This window comes from Hordeum vulgare, chromosome 3H (assembly GCF_904849725.1).
Source record: "Hordeum vulgare subsp. vulgare chromosome 3H, MorexV3_pseudomolecules_assembly, whole genome shotgun sequence".
NCBI classification, from domain to species: Eukaryota; Viridiplantae; Streptophyta; class Magnoliopsida; order Poales; family Poaceae; genus Hordeum; species Hordeum vulgare.
Genome location: NC_058520.1, coordinates 404,595,967 through 404,613,468, shown reverse-complemented (window position 1 = coordinate 404,613,468; position 17,502 = coordinate 404,595,967).

Here is a 17,502-nt window from a genome sequence, read left to right as displayed (position 1 = left end):
GAGACGCTAGCAATGGTGGAAGGTGAAAGTGCATCTATACCATGGACTCACATTAGTCATGAAGAACTCAGATACTTGTTTCAAAAGTTTTTTATTAGTAATCGAAACAAAGTGCTAAACGCATACTCCTAGGGGAAGGGTTGGTAGGTGTTAACCATCGTGCGATCCCGACCGCAACACAAAGGATGACAATCAATTGATCAATTATGCTCCGACTTCCTAACATAGCGGTCCACCATATGTGCATGTTACGGGAATCACTAACCTCAACACAAGTATTTCTAGATTAACAACACCCTACTAACATAACTCTTAATATTACCAAATCCACGTCTCAAAACTAATTGAGAGGAATCAAACTTCTCTTTCTACTCAATGCACATGAAGATGGAAGTTTTTGTATCCTCTTTGGGTACCTATCACCTTTGGGACTACTTTTATAGCACAAGCCAACTACCAAGTTACGCACCGCCATGCTCTAAAAGATCTATGTGAAGCACATAGAGCAAAATTATCTAGCTCAAAAGATATAAGTGATGCACGATGAGCATTCTAGCAAAATCACGATGAGTGCATGTCTCTCTCAAAAGGTGTGCAGCAGGGATGATTGTGACACAACAAAAAGAAAAGACTCCTACGATACAAGACGCTCCAAGCAAAACACATATCATGTGGTGAATAAAAATATAGCTCCAAGTAATGTTACCGATGGATTGAAGACGAAAGAGGGGATGCCTTCCCGGGGCATCCCCAAGCTTAGGCTTTTTGGTGTCCTTGAATTTGGCTTCGGATGCCTTGGGAATCCCCAAGCTTTAGCTCTTTCCACTCTTTATCCATTTGTCCATGAGAATCATCACCCAAAACTTGAAAACTTCACAACACAAAACTTAAACAGAAACTCGTGATATCATTAGCACAAGAAAACAAACTACCACCTCTTTAGGTACTATAGCAAACTTGATTTCTATTCATGTTGGTGTTAGATTACTGTATTCTTACTTTTCCATGGCTAGTACCCCCGATACTATCCATAGTCTCATCAAAACAAGCAACCAACTCAACAAAAAACAGAATCTGTCAAAAACATACCAGTCTGTAGCAATCTGTATACTTCGTATACTTATACTACCTCAAAAATTCTGTACAATTACGACTGCGTGGGAAAAAGGCATATCAACTAGCAGAAAAAAGAATCAACTCAAAAGCTCTTTATGAATAAAAATGAAAAATAATTTCGTGACCGAAAAGTTTCTGTCTTTTTCCAGCAGGATCAAACAACCATCACCAAACTAGTCATAAAGGTTTTGCTTGGCTCAAACACAAAAAGAAACACAAAAAACACAATCATAACAGAATTATGATGGTATGGATGCAACAAAACATAAAAAAAAGATAAATTCATTGGATTGCCTCCCAACAAGCGCTATTGTTTAACGCCCTTAGCTAGGCATTGATAATTCAATGATGCTCACTCAAAAGACAAGAATTGAAGCACAACGAGAGCATCATAAAGCATGTGAAAATCACATCTAAGTCTAACATACTTCCTATGCATAGGCATTTTATTGGAAAACAGATTGTCAAGACAATCAATAGTTACCAAATGCAAGGAAGAAGAAAGAGACAATAGCAATCTCAACATAACGAGAGGTAATTTGGTAACATGAAAGTTTCTACCACAATATTTTCCTCTCTCATAGCAATTACATGTGGGATCATAATCAAACTCACAATATAGCTATCACAAAGGATATTCTTTTCATGATCCACATGCATGCCAAGTTGATGCTCTTCAAAAATAGTGGTATTATCATCAACTAAAGTCATGCCTTCTCCAAACCCACTTTCAATATTATTGCAAATATCATATTCATCACGAGGCTTAAACAAATTTTCAAGATCATAAGAAAAATCATCGCCCCAATCATGATTATTGCAACAAGTAGTGGACATAGCAAAACTAGCATCCCCAAGCTTAGGGTTTTGCATATTTTTAGCATGATTGACACTAATAGGATTTATAGTGAAACCATTGCAATCATGCTTTTCATTCAAGGAGCCCTCGTGAATCACTTCATAAATTTCTTCATCACGATTTTTAGATTCACGCATCTCAAGCAAAACTCCAAAGAGAAAGTCAAGTGCACTCAACTCACTAGCAATTGGTTCAACATAATTGGATCTCTTAAAGAGATTAGCAAGTGGATGAGGATCCATATCACTAGACTTTCAGAAAGCAAAGATGCAAGCATATTGAAGGCACATAGCACACAAGCAAAGGAAAGGAAACGAAAAAGGAAAACGTTTTCTGTAAATTTTTGTTTTTCAGAAGTGGGGGAAAGGAAAACGAGAGGCAAAAAAGTAAATGCAAGAGATGAGTTTGCGACACTTAGTTGGATGAGTTCTTGACTTGATCCTCCCCGGAAATGGCACCAGAAATCCTTTTGCTACTTCTCAAACAACAGCGCCAAAAATTGGATGTTGACGGAGACTTTGCTTGCGTTGGTTTTTCCCTTGAAGAGGAAAGGGTGATGCAGCACAAGAGCAGTAAGTATTTCCCTGAGTTTGAGAACCAAGTATCAATCTAGTAGGAGAATCTCGTCAAGTCCAGAGTACCTGCACAAACACAAAAGAGCTTGCACCCAACGCTATAAAGGGGTTGTCAATCCCTTCAAGATTGATTGCAAAGTGAGATCTGAAGGCGGAAAGTGCAACGAAGTAAAAAAGAGTAAGGCTGAAAATATGGTGTGAAGTAGACCCGGGGGCCATAGTGTTCACTAGAGGCTTCTCTCAAAATAGCAAATATTACGGTGGGTGAATAAATTACTACCGAGCAATTGATAGAATCGCGCAAAGTCATGACGATATCTAAGGCAATGATCATACATATAGGCATCACGTCCGAGACAAATAGACCGACACTTTCTACATCTACTACTATTACTCCACACATCGACCGCTATCTAGCATGCATCTAGTGTATTGAGTTCATGAAGAACAGAGTAACGCCTTAAGCAAGATGACATGATGTAGAGGGATAAACTCAAACCAATGATGAAAACCCCATCTTTTTACCCTTGATGGCAAACACATGATGCGTGCCTCGCTACCCCTTCTTTCACTGGGTGAGGTCACCGCACGGTATGAACCCAAAACCAAGCACTTATCCCATTGCAAGAATCATAGATCAAGCTGGCCAAACAAAACCCACAACTCGAAGAGAATTACAAGGATATGAAATCATGCATAAGAGAGATCAGAAGAAACTCAAATAAGATTCATAGATAATCTGATCATAAATCCACAATTCATCGGATCTCGACAAACACACCGCAAAAGAAGATTACATCGGATAGATCTCCATGAAGATCATGGAGAACTTTATATTGAAGATCCAAGAGAGAAAAGGAGCCATCTAGCTACTAGCTATGGACCCATAGGTCTATGGTGAACTACTCACGCATCATCGGAGAGGTCATGGTGTTGATGAAGAATCCCTCCGTATCCGAATCCCCCCTCCGGCAGGGCACCAGAACGTGCCTCAGATGGGATCTTGCGGAGATAGAAGCTTGTGGTGGCGGAAAAGTATTTTCGTGGATCTCCTGATTTTTTAGGGATTTTAGGGAATTTATAGGCGAAGGAGCTACGGCAGGGGAGGCCCAGGGAGCCCACAAGCCTGGGAGGCGCGGGCCCCCCTGGCCACACCATGAGGGCTTGTGGCCTCCCCCGGGACTCCCTGCCTTGGTTCCCAAGCTTTCTGCGTATCTTCTGTTCGGGAAAAAATCTTTTTGAAAGTTTTATTCCGTTTGGACTCCGTTTAAAATCCTCCTCTGAAAAGGGTCAAAAACACGGAAAAAATAGGAACTGGCACTTGGCTCTGAGGTAATAAGTTAGTCCCAAAAAAAGATATAAAAGGCATACAAAACATCCAAAGTTTTACAAGATAATAGCATGAAACCATCAAACATTATAGATACGTTGGAGACATATCAGACCGCAGGGTCTAGTTGTGCTCTGATGGACGTTGTTTTATTGGGGTCTGCGAGATGCACTTGAATTTTGACTATTTTGTCAGCGTGCTTGAAGGATGTGGACTTGGTCCTCTTGCTAAGGGTTACATCAGCCTTGTCGACCACCGATCGTAATTCGGTTAGCTCTTCACCCGCAAAGGCTTCAGAAAGTGCTTCGAGGGTGAGTGCTGCAGTTTTGTTTTCAGTCCTTAGAGCTCTGTGTGGGTTGCTTGTGAGAGTAATGACGCCATTGAGCCCGGACATTTTGAGTTTCATGTACCCATAATGCGGTACGACCTCAAACCCGGTGAAGGCCTCGCATCCCAAAAGGGCATGATAACCTCTTTGAAAGGGTACAATATGAAAGATGAGTTCTTCGGACCTGTAATTCTCGTAGGTGTCGAATACAACATCGAGAGAGACTCAACCTGTGCATCGTGCTTCTCTTCTCGAGATTATTCCTCAAAAGGTGGTATTGCTCTATTCGACGTGAGATTTGTCGAACTACATTTTATCCAAGGTATCCTGGTAGATGAAGTTTAAGCTGTATCGCCATCCATTAGTACATTGCATAGTTTTAAACCATCTATAATGGGGTTAAGTACTAGAGCGGCTCGTGTTTGGTTAGAACGGATTCCCGGCTGGTCCTCGGCGGCAAAGGTTATTGGCGTATTTGTCCAAGAATTTGTTGCTGCCACCTGGAATACTTGGTCGATTTCTCGAACAGCTCTTTTCTTTTGATTATTTGAGGAGAATGTCTCATAAATTGTGAGTACATCGACATTGTTGTGTTGTAGTTCGGATAAACACTTTTGTAATGATTAGGTCCCGTGGATAGCCTCTCCCCTTTTGGCTACCTGCCTAACGACCCAACAAGCTCAAAGGCTATGAGTTATTCCAGTGTTGGTCAATGCGGGATATATTGGGCATGGGTTGTCCAATAGTTTATCAAGCACAGTTTAGGATCCATTAAAAGGCTTATTCTTCTTCCTTGAGGGTCTGCGATCGGTTGACCGTTGTTGGGGTGCGCGCTTCCTCCGAGCTTCTCTAGGTTGATTTGTGTGGATTGATTCCACTAGCATTTGCTGAGACTACCAGGTACTTTCCATTGCACGGTATTTGTGTATCAATGCAGATAGCCTGGTGAAGCTTTGTGTATGCGGTGGCGGGCGAGGGAATTTAGGATTACCTCCTCATGGCAGTTATGCCAGAATATTTTTGTGATTTCCTGGTCACTACAGTCCCGTGTGTGGTTTATTGTCACGAAAAATCTAGCCCAGAAGTGTTGGATTGTCTCTCCCCGCTCTGGCCCGACGCAATGTAGGTCCCGTATGATAGGCTTTTTGAGATGTCCAGAGGGGTCTTAGAATGGATGTGGGTGGGAAAAAACTTGGTGTTCCAATAGGACACAAATCCTGGGTTTTGTCAATTGCATCTAACGGCATTGAAGAGTTTGGCACGCTTGGCTCAAGGCCTGGTTGGCTGGCCGGACACGACTGCTCGTGCCCCGAATTAAGTTCGGAGCACAGCTCGATTGCCGAACTATCAGGGGAATCCATATTATCGGATGCTGGGTTATAGACGGTTTTGAGTTCCAATGGCTGAGAAGGCAAACCTTCCATCAGTTTCTCAATGGTGGCAATCAAGTGCGTGATAGGTGGGATGCGGATTTCCCTGTCGTCAGGTTTGATCCTGATCTGATCATAGATTGACGACTTATCAGATTATTCGGAGTCATGGCGGAGTAGCGTTCATCCGAAGGTTATTCGCATATGTCATTTGGCTCGGGCCTTGAGGACGGAGCCTGGACGAGAGCCGTCTCGAGGATGAGATCCACCCCCTCCGGTATCAGGGTATTGGGGGTAAAAGGTGTTGTGAGAATAATGTCTCCCTGGGACTCAGCAATCAATTCTAAGTTTCCAAACCAGGTCTCCTAATTGGGGGCAAGGTTTCTGACCCGTTCTAGGCAACCGGTTGGGTTGGCATGCATCATGATGCTGCCGAACATGAAGATTTGTACGGGGACGAAAACGTCCCCAATGCGAACGTGATATTTGACGATGAGGCGGGCTATCAATCCTTCAATAGTTCCACATGAGGCTCTCAATGAAAGCACCAATATCCGTGTCAAAACCGGCTGGTCTTGAGTAGGGGGTCCGAACTGTGGATCTTGGATCGATGGGTAACAAGGGACAAGGGAGGCTATGTTTACCCAGGTTCGAGCCTTCTTGAAGGAGGTAAAACCCTACATCCTGCTCTTGTTATATTCATGGGGTTGTATAGAGTACAGGGTTGATCTACCTCAAGATCCGATGTTGTGGCCTAAACCCTAATAGTAATGAGCTTAATCCCCTACGAACTAAAGCCCCCTGGTTTATATAGATACCAGGGGTGCTAGGGTTGCACGATGTCGGTTACACATCAAGGAGGGATCACACAGGTCTCCACTGGATCATGGAGTACATGCCAAGTCTTTGGAAGAGTCCATCTTGAATACAACTTCACTTCATTTACCTGAAGCCCAATAACGATGATAGAACGACCGAGGAGTCTGGCCCATGAGAACAGGTAAACGGTCTGGGGACCCCTTAATTCCAGACTCCCTCACTTGGTAAATTTGTATATAAATACTCCGTAAAAATGCAGATCAAAAAAGATATTCGAGTAAAATCATAGAAATTAAATACTGGGTGCAAAAGTTTCTATTTTTGCATAGAATCAATTCTACTATCATCCAAATCATCCCAAAGGCTTTACTGGGCATAAACACCAACCAAATTATAAAAGCACAATCATTACAGTAGCAATAATTGTGTGAACACACAATAACACAAAATAAAAGCAAAAATTAAGATAACTATTGGGTTGCCTCCCAACAAGCTAGGCATAATGCATAGTTTTCAGAATTGTCATCCTTCATATTAATTCCACAAGTGGCCCTCATAATAGATTCATAAGGTCTCTTTCTATGAAAGTTTTCCATCCCTTTCTTTAATGGGAGTTGGAATCTTATATTTCCTTCTTTCATATGATAATAACACATGTGGTTCATAGGAAAGGCCTACATGTATTATAGGACAATACAGATTGCATTCAATATCAAGCCAATGAAATCCATGGGCACATAATTGCTATTAGCAAATATAAGTACATCATTTATTCTACCCAATTGTTTTCAATAGTTACAAGTTAAGAGAACATTCATTCATATCAGTGAGAACTAGCACATCATATAAGAATTTTGGTATAGTAGAGGCCCTAGAACCAAGATCACACAAAGCACTACATTAATAATCCTTAACTTTAACTTTAATAGTAGGGTTCCCATTCATCATACAATTATCTAGGTATTGACACCTCTAAATCAAGCTTTTCTTCATGAGCTTTGATCATAGCTTCCACGATATGTTTAGTGAAAGCTTTATTTTGTTCGTAAGCATTAGGTGGATTTATCACGGATTGCAACAAGGAAATACATTCAATAAAATAACAACTATCATAATTAAGTCCTTGTAACCCACTATTTAGTGGGCACATCACTATTTAAAATTTGGACCTCTCCAAACCCACTTTTATCATTTATATCATTAATATCATCACCCTAAGAGCATTTGGGATGCCTTCTAGCTAAAGTTGACTCATATCGAGTCCCTTTTTCATCAAGTATTATATTACTAAAGAATGATTCAATAGGTGAGTCATCAATCATTTTAATATATTATCATGATTATGGTAAAATCGGGTGGAATAGCCTTTTCTAGGGATTCTCACTTCACTCTCAACCTACGGTTCTCTCCTTTCTTTCATTAATGGATACTTGAATAGATTTAATAGACTCATTCATATCATGCTTAGGGGGCAAAATCTTACTTTTAAGAATTTCCACGTCATGAGCAATTATATCCATGTTTCTAGCCATATCATCAACTTTATGTAGGTTTTCTTGTTCCATAGCATTGAAAGTCTTTTCAGAACTAATAATTCTTTAATTTGGTTCTCAAGATCAGAGGTTATCCTATTATCATTGTTATATGAACTATCATATTTATTAGAGGGATTACGGGGATACTGTTTAGTATTGAAATTCCCTCTATAGGCATTGTTATTGAAATTATTTCTAGGGATAAAATTCACATTTATAACACCATTATTTTGCTCAATCAAAGTAGAGAGTGGCACATCATTAGAATAACCATGACCATTTTTACTAGCAAACATATTTATAAGAGCATCCATCTTATCACTCAAAGTAGTAATTTTTTTTTGACAAAGTTTACCTTCTTACCAGTTGGAGCTCGTCCAGTGTGCCGTTGGGAATAGTTTGTCATCATATTATTAAGAAGTTTTGCAGCTTTTCCCAATGCAATTCCCATGAAAGTACCACCTGCAACAGAGTTTATAAGATTTCTTGAAACAAAGTTTAGCCCCGCATTTTTTTATTATCATCCATAAGCTTAAACCATGAGTGGGACAATTTCTAATCACTGATTTCATTCTGCCTCAAGTTTGGGAAACATGTTCTTTTTCAAGTTACTTAGAGTTCATGATTCGATTTCTAAGAGAAATAATCTTAGCAAGAGAATAAATACATGGCGATAAAAGCGTCATTAAACTTATCCCAAGAATGAATAATATTGCGAGGTAAAGATGAAAACCAAGTTTTAGCATGATCTCTTAGCGAGAAAGGAAACAACTCCAACTTTGTAATATCATTGTCCACATCTTCTTTCGTTTGCACATCACATAATTCAACAAAGGTATTAAGATGGTAAGCATCATCCTCCTTAGGATTTCCGGAAAATTGCTCTTTCATAACAAGATTTATCAAGGTAGCATTAATATCATAAAACTCTGCACTAGTGGCCGGTGATATTGACTACTAATAAAATCATTATTATTAGTATTCAAGAAGTCATAGAATTTTTTATTTTCTCGAGACATAGTGGCAAAGGAAGAAAACTAGCAAACAATAATATTATTGTGTTTATAATTTTTTAGAGAGGGAGAGGGAGATGAAAAAGAGAGGCAAGGCCAAACAAAAAGACATATAAAAATGGAAAATAAAAAGTAGAACAAGTGGATGATAGTTTGTATGTAGGAACCTCATGAGAATTTGGTGGTGTCTCCCCTGCATGGGCGCTAGAAATCCTTTCTCCTACTTGTGAGTTGCATTTGTTTTCCCCAAAGAGAAAGGGTGAAGCGATATAGTAGCTGATAAGTATTTCCCTCAGTGAGAACCAAGGTTAGCGAACCAATAGGAGAGCCATGCAAATTCTCGTCTTCAGTAACTACACACACAAAAGCAAACACTTGCATCCAACGCATGCAAGAGGGTTGTTAATCCCCATGAACTCGTCACTTGCAAGGATTAATTATGATAGTGACAAATGTATACAAACAAAATTAAAAAAGAAAGTAGATAAATTGCACCATGGTATTTTTGTTTTTAGCAATATGATTAATTAGACTCGAGGCCATATTTTTCACTAGAGACTTCTCTCTCGAACACATAGCATACGGGAGGTAGAAAAATTATTGTTGGGAAATTTATAGAAAAGTGCATAGTTATGATGTTATTCACGACAATGATAATGTATATAGGCATCACTTGCAAAACAATTCTGCATCTACTACTATTACTCCACTTCGAGAGCACTTCTATGCTTGCCTCTCTTGGTATTGAGTTTATGAAAAATAGAGTAATGTTTTAACAAAGATGACATGACGTAGACAAACTAAACCCAATCAATATGAATAAACCCCGTTGTTTTACCCTTAATGGCAACAATACAAATACGTGTCTTGTCCCCTACTCTCACTGGGATATAGAGCACCGCAAGATTTAGCCCATTACAAAGCACCTCCCCCATGAAGATACCAAACAGATAGATCGGAGAAAAATACAAATCTATAACAATCATGCATAATAAAGTTCACAAAATACTCAATTACTTTCAATGAGTAATGTGATCATAAACCCACAATTCATCGGATCCCAAAAAACAGACCGTAAAAGAAGATTACATCATACAGAACTCCAAGAAGACGAGGAGAACATGGTACTGAAGATCAAAGAGAGAGAAGAAGCCATCTAGCTACTAGCTATGGACCGTAGGTCTGTGGTGAACTACTCATGCATCATCATGTAGGCAGCAAGGTTGATGTAGACGGCCTCCATGATCGATTCCCCCTACGGCAGAGTACCGAAAAAGGTCTCCAGATGGTATCGTAGCGAAACAGAGGCTTACAACACCGAAAAAGTGTTTTGGGTGTCTCCTATTGGTTTTGGGGTGTATGCGAATATAGAGAAGTGGAATTAGGTCAGAAGGGTTGCCGAGAGAGTCATGAGCCTGCGTAGTGCAGCTTACTCCCTAGGGCACACCATGCAAACTCATGGCTCGTCTGGTCCCCCCCTGAAGCTTCTAGGGTCTCTTTATGTCCAAAAATAACCCCCATTGTCGGTGAATACTCACAACATATGTCATAGGTAGGCTAAAGTCAGTGAGAACCGAAGGGACAAAGGTGGGCGCTCGGAACGAGATTGGTACATGCATGGGACGCACGATGTACCCAGGTTCAGGGCTCTCCGTAGAGATAACACCCCTAATCCTGCTTGTGTGTTTGATGTATGGGAACAGAGTACAATGTTGCTCCTGGAGCTGTGTTGGGAGGAGGAAGAGGGGAGCAGCCGGCTCGTCTCTACCTCGCTCTCTGTTGGTTGGTGAGTGTGTGGTGTTGAATGATTGGTAAGTGATCGGCCCCCTTGCATGGGGGGCGGCCGGGGGGTTTTATAGATGAACCCGCCGGCCTACAATATGGATAAAGGGTACATGCGTGGGACCCGGCTGGCTGCTTCGCCGGCTGGCCAGGGGCCCACAAGGGTCTTGTCTTGTCGATGAGGGGCCCGCCGGCTGCATGGTCTCGATTGCTGTGGGACCCGCCGGCTGGCCAATGGGGTTCCCGCGTAAGGTTGACGCTGAGCACACGCTGTACGTCGAGCGTCGCCCTGCGAGATTCTTCATGGGCAGGTAGTACGACCGCCTAGACTGTTCCCCATGCCGAGTGCAGTGGTGGAGTGGGAGTGTGATGGTCCGACATCAGGCTAGGTGATGGATCAGAGACGGGGTAGGTCAGCGGCGTGGCCGCCGACGCTCGTACGTGTCGCGCGCCCTGATTCAGTACCTTTGCTGACGCGTAGCTACCTTTAATCATGAGGTCCTTTCCTGACCTATGATCTGATGTGACTGGTGATCATCGGCCGGCTAGCCTGATTGGTCAGCCGGCTTGAGGGTGGCCGCCTCCCCCTTAGTCCGGCTGGCGGGACCAGGCCGGGTCTAAAGGGGAGGCCGCCTGGATTCTAGCCGGCAGGGGTTGCCTGGCCGGCCAGAAAGGTGGCCACCTCGTTTTCCAGCCGGCAGGGGATGCCTAGCCGATCAGAAGACTTGGGCCTTGAGAATCTCTGCTCCTTCATGCCCATTGGGCCGGGAATGAAGGAACAGGCTCGATGAGCCTACCCCGGGGTTATCCCCCCGACAGTAGTCCCCGAAGCTGGCGAGGTCTGCCGCCTGCTGGCGGGCGGCCACACCGGCTTGTTGATTTGTCTTTATATTTTGGCCGTTGTTTGCAGCGAAGGACACCGGCTTCGGGGCCGGGTAGCTTCGAAGCGACGCTTCGGTCCAGTCGTAACTGGCCCGGAGAGCGCCACGTGTCAGGCCCCGCTTGGCGTAATGATGGCGATTACTGCTGATGGGACCGGGCCTGGGCCCTGGGTCCCGCCACGACGCCCCCTCGGCCTCAGTGCGGGAGATCCTCTGCGGATTTACTCCGCGACGGTTGGGATTAGGGGGCATTACCGCCCGTAATACACGGAATTAACGGGGCCTGCCACGCACCGGATCCCCTCCCCACGACGCTTCATGGGGTTTAAATGGGACGCGAGGTAGAGCTCGCGCCCTTCGTCTCCTTCTTCTTCGCCGTCGAGACCTCCGCCGACCGCTCCGAGCTCTCGCCACCCGCAGCCATCGCCGGTGGATCTTCATCGAGGAAGTCATCGGCGCAGCAGGCGTCCTTGCAGGGGCTTGGCTGGGCAGCGATGTCGACGAGGAGCTCATCGATGCGCTCCGTCATCATCGTCTGCTGCCCCTGGCCTCCCAAGTGTCGGTGCGCCTTCCTGGCTCCGAGGCCTCTCCCGCGCCTGTCGCGGGAGAGGTTGTGGTCTTCGCTGAGAACTTTTACGGGGGTTTTGGGCTCCCGGCTAGCTCATTCTTCGCCGAGTGGCTCCAGTTCTTCGGCCTGCAGCCGCATCATTTGGCGCCGAACGCCATACTTTAGCTGGCCGCCTTCGTGGTCCTGTGCGAGGGCTTCGTGGGAATCGAGCCTCGCGTCGATCTGTGGTGCAGCCTGTTCTTTTTAAGCAGCAATCCATCGCCATGGAGAAATTCGAGGTGGAGAAGCTCAAGGGGCCGCGCCCCATGACGCCGTGCGGGGCCGCATTGGTGCATCACCGCCCGAAGTCCGGCTTTCCCCAGATGCCTTTGCAAGACTCCGTCAAGCATTGGTAGAAGGGGTTATTCTACGTGAGGAGCACCGACTCGGCCCAAGACGCCCTCAACATGCCCCCGTTCGCCATCGCCCCTCCGACGCGGCAAAACTGGGACACGAAGACTCCCAAGCCGCATCCTGAGGTGGCGCCTATTCGCGCCTACCTTGATGTCTTGAGGGAGAGCGGCCTCCTCGGTCGTGACCTTCTCGCCACCATGGTGGTCCGCCGGATTCTGCCTCTGCAGAGACAGCCGCATCTAGTCTGCCAGATGAGTGGCCGGCTTGATCCATGCCGGCTATTCATCAAGAGGTTCACCCCGGGTGCTGTGGCGCGAAGGGTGAACCTGATCTCCACCGCCCGCATGGATGAGGTCGGGAATGGACATGGGGGATGGCCCCGTTCAAGCGGGCTCATCCGCCTCCGATGGTAGCCTTTCTCCCTTCTTTTCTGTCGTTTTGTTCTGAAGCCGGTGGCGTTTGCTGAGCCTTGTTGAATCCCTTTCTTGTAGATGTTCCAGACCCTGCAGGGGTCCCTCCGTCCGCCTGCTCCTGATGTGGAGGCGTCCGGCGCCTCCGAGATGGAGGACGAGGATGCAATTGAGCCCCATTCAGACTCCTCCGCCGCCTCGGGGGATCCCCTGGAGTCGGAAGGGACCGAGCCGTCTGGTGAGTACCCACGGCACGCCCTAGCAGACTGGACGGATGACGATGAGGAAGCCTCATTCTGCTCTGATGCAGCCTTCGAGGGAGACTCGGACGAGGTGGGGGAGGTCACCGGCCCACTACCGTCACGCGGCCGGCGTCAAGGTGGCGGAGCGACCGCTGCTGACGAGGCAGCCGGGAAGAAGGGCAAGGGTGCCACAACTTCCCGGCCGACCTCTAAGCGACCGGCGCCGGGTCCCCTAGCCGGGCAGCGAGCAGGCGGCGCCAAGAGGCGCCGTGGTGGTGGCCGGACGCAGGTCTTGGTAGTTGTGGGGTATGGTTTCCTCCTCTTCTCCCTTCCATATTTTGAGATGAACTTTGTTCCTGAGAAGCTTGGCTTGACATGGAGGTGGAGGATGCGGATGAAGACACCGCCTCCGCGGTCGAGCGGACCGGCTGGGCAGCGGCTAATGCTGCCGTTAGGGAGCTGGAGATAGAGTCCAAGCACCGGTTGGACACGGCTGCGGGGAAGGCCGCCGTGGATCAGCCTTGCCCCAGCCGGGTCGAGAGGCCGGCGGAGAAGCATGCGAAGGCTAGACAGGACCCCTCCGCACACGCCCGTGTGGAGGAGCCAGCTAGCGAGGCCGCCTCCAGGCCGACCCCGAGGACTGAAGGGACCCAGCCGCCTGAGCCGGCACCCCCGGAGCACGTGGACCTGGAGACGATCCAGGTTTCTCCCCGGGCCGAAGCAGCTCCTGACGCGCCGGTGCTGGATCTGCTAGCACCGGACGCGGCCCCTGATGCCCCAGGGGCGACCATGGATGCGTCGGACGCGGCTCATCCGCCTCCTGTGGAGGAGGTAGCGCCGGTTGGGGCGGCGCTCGAGCCGGCCGTTGAGCCGGTAGCAGGAGCCGGCGCCATCGTCGTCCCTGAGCAGGGCCCTGTCGCGCCAAGGGCAAGGGGCCGGCCTGGGAGCCGGCCCATGAAGTCATGGCGGGCGGCGAACGCGGCCCGCCTACGAATGCCCGCCAACACCATTCTTTCCGGCGTGCCGGAGCTGGTGACGTTGTTTGACAGCGGCCGGTCGAAGGTGGAGCAGGCGGCCCGCGTGGTATGCGGCGACATGGAGCGCCTGGAAGCCCGCACCCAGATAGGCCTTTCCTGTTTTTCTTTGCGCTTTTTTCTCCTCTCTTGACGTCAGTGGGGGCGCGACACTAGGTGTAGCCCCCGAGAATCGGGCGGGTTGATTGCCAACCGGTCAGAATCTCTTGGAGGCCTTTTTCTCTACGTATTTTTCTACAGTGGGGGCGCGCAAGTGCACCCACTGGGTGTATCCCCCGAGAATCGGGCTGGTTATGCTTTTAACCAGGTCGAATCTTAATCCTCTTCCCTTTCTCTCCCCTTTGGCAGGCGCTTTACGATGCTCAGGTACAGGCGTACAATGAGCTTGGGGACCAGCACCTGGGGGCTGATAGCCGGATCGCCGAGCTTGAAGTCCGGCTGGGCGAGGCTGCCGTGGAGCGTGATGCCTTGCGGGAAGCCGGCGGCCGGCTCCAAGAGAAGCTGGACCTTCTTTAGGCGGAGAACAAGGAGCTCGAGGCGGCCGGCCGGGTCGAGTTGGAGCGGCTGCGGGCCACGCTGCAGCAGAAGGAGGCCTCCTACTCTGCCGACGTGGAGCGCCTCGTGTCGCTTCATCTTGAGGAGGTGAACCTCAAGGACACCGCCTTGAGGGCGAAGGACGAAGCCCTTACCCAGAAGCAAACGCACCTGGCTAAGGAGCTGGAGTCCGCCGCGACCCTCCAGGAGGAAATCGCCCGCCTCACTCATGCGAGTGAGGTGCGGGAGCGAGAGGTCCTCGAGGTCTTTCATGAGACCGACGGCGCCTTCCAGTGTGAGTCTCCTTTCCTTGTTTTGTGTTTGGTCTTTTGGCTGTCTCCTCCTCTTGCTATGTTCTTACGTCCCGGCTGTCTTTACCCCAGATGTCTTCCCCGAGACCCAGGTCGCAGCCGACACCGCCGTTGAGGTGTGCCGTGAGGAGCGCCGCACGGTCGGGCAGGAGGTGGATACTACCTCTGGCTGGAGCGTAGAGGAGATTGGGGCGGGCCTTCGGGCCCGCCTGCACGTCCTAGGCGAGTCTGTGACTCGGCTCCAGGTTGCAGGTTCGTCGATGGTGGTGGCCCTGTGGCCGGAGGGTGTGGAGCGGACGACCATGAGCTGGCTTGCCCGCTGGCTTGCAGCGGGTGGAGAGCTCCTCGATGTCTGGCGCGCCTCCGCAGCGCGGTCTGGGGCTTATATGGCCCTGCGCTTGGCCAAGTCATGGTATCGCAACCTGAACTTGGGCAAGCTGGCTGCCCAGCGCGACGGTTTAGAGGCGGAGCTGCAAGACATGGAGGAGGAGCTCCGGGTGAGAGCCAGCGCCATCGCCGAGTACGCCGCCTGGGATGACTTCGTCTTGGAGCGAGGTGAGAACGGCGGCGTCATCGCTGAAGATCTGCACGGCCTTCAGCCCTATGACGCCGACGGCAGCTCCGACGAGGCGGTCCGGGCTGCGGAATCTGCAGCCGCCTCCAGCGGTGGGGCGTATGCCGACTCCGGGATCAGCGGAGCCAGGGTCCGCAACGGGGGAGACGGCACATCCACCTCGGGAGGAGCCGGAGGCGGCGATGCTACCACATCAGGAGCGGCAGCCGAGACGACCCCTCAGGCCGCTGTCCCGTAACTGGCGTCCGTTTGTGTTTTTAGTTCTACCCCCGGAGGGATGTAACAAACGTGGGCCATGGGCCAATGCTTTTTATGAATGTATATATTCAGCATTATATTCGTCACCAAGCGTGTTGTCTTATGATCCCGTCTTTTGATTCCTGGTTGACTTCTCTTATCCGAAGCCATCAAGACATAAAGAACAAGACATAAGCCAATCAGAGGCCGGCTTGAATGAACCAACTCGAGCCGGTCGTCGCTAGTATAGCCGGACTGTGCATGTATTCGACCTGACCCGACGTCACACCACGAACCGAGCGACCGGAGCCTGCCCGCGGGTTCAAGCGATGGACCGGGAATCAGCCGGTACACTATGTGCCCGACTACAAGGATTGACCGTCCGAGCGGCTGGCGAGCCCCCGAGCTTGTTTAAAGCTAGCAAGGGGAGCGTTGCGTAGCCTCCGAGCTTGAGCAAGCCAGCAAGAGGTGGTACACGGTGTAGCCCGTACACTGAGTGAAAACTCTTTTAGCAAGAGAAAGCATGGAGCCTGCTTTTTTCATCATATTTGTTGTTCTTGGGAGTCAGAGGTCGTCTTGAGTCTCGGCAATCAGAGGCCGTCTTGAGTCTTGAAGGAGATCGTATATACGATCGAGCCGGTCCGAGCCGGTCGTCCCAAGTATAGCTGGACTTTGCATGTATTCAACCTTACATGGCATCATATCGCGAACCGAGCAACCGGAGTCAGCCCACAGGCTCAAGCGACGGACCAGGGGTTAGCCGGTACACTATGTGTCCGTTATAAGGGTTTGACCGTTCAGGCGGCCGGCGAGCGCACGAGCTTGTTTTAAGCTAGCAAGGGGCCGCGCTACATAGCCTCCGAGCTTGGTTAAGCCGGCAAGAGGTGGTACGCTGTGTAGCCCGTACACTTGAGTGAGAACTCTTTGATAAAAAGAAACATTGAGCATGTCCTTTTTATTGCCTTCTTTGTTCCCTGAAGAGGGAGGAAGATACATGGGCATGCTCTTTCCTTTGCTTATCTTTTGCCTTTTAGCAATAGAACGGGCGAAGCAACACCGCGTTCCATGGGCGCTCCGTTTCTTGGCCGGAGTAATCCCTCTTGCGCTTCCTTGGCTTCTGGGCGTCAATCAGGTAGTAAGCGTTGTTGTGTAACGCCCTACTGATGATGAAGGGTCCCTCCCAGGGGGGTGAGAGCTTGTGCTGGCCGGCAGTGCGCTGGATTCTTCTGATGACCAAGTCTCCCTCCCTGAAAGAGCGATGCATGATCCTTTTACTGTGGTAGTATCTCAGCTTCTGTTGGTAGATGGCCGTCCAGCTCAAAGCCAAGTCCCTTGCTTCCTCGAGGAGATCCACACCATCTTCTCTGGCCTCCTTCGCCTCCCTTTCTGTGTACAGGGTGACCCGAGGCGAGTCGAATTCGACATCCGTGGGGATGATAGCCTCAGACCCGTATACCAGAAAAAATGGAGTGAAGCCGGTCGACCGGTTGGGCGTGGTGCGGAGGCTCCATAGCACAGTCGACAGTTCTTCGATCCAGCAGCCGGCTGACCTGACCAGTGGTGCCACCAGCCTTGGCTTGATGCCGGCTAG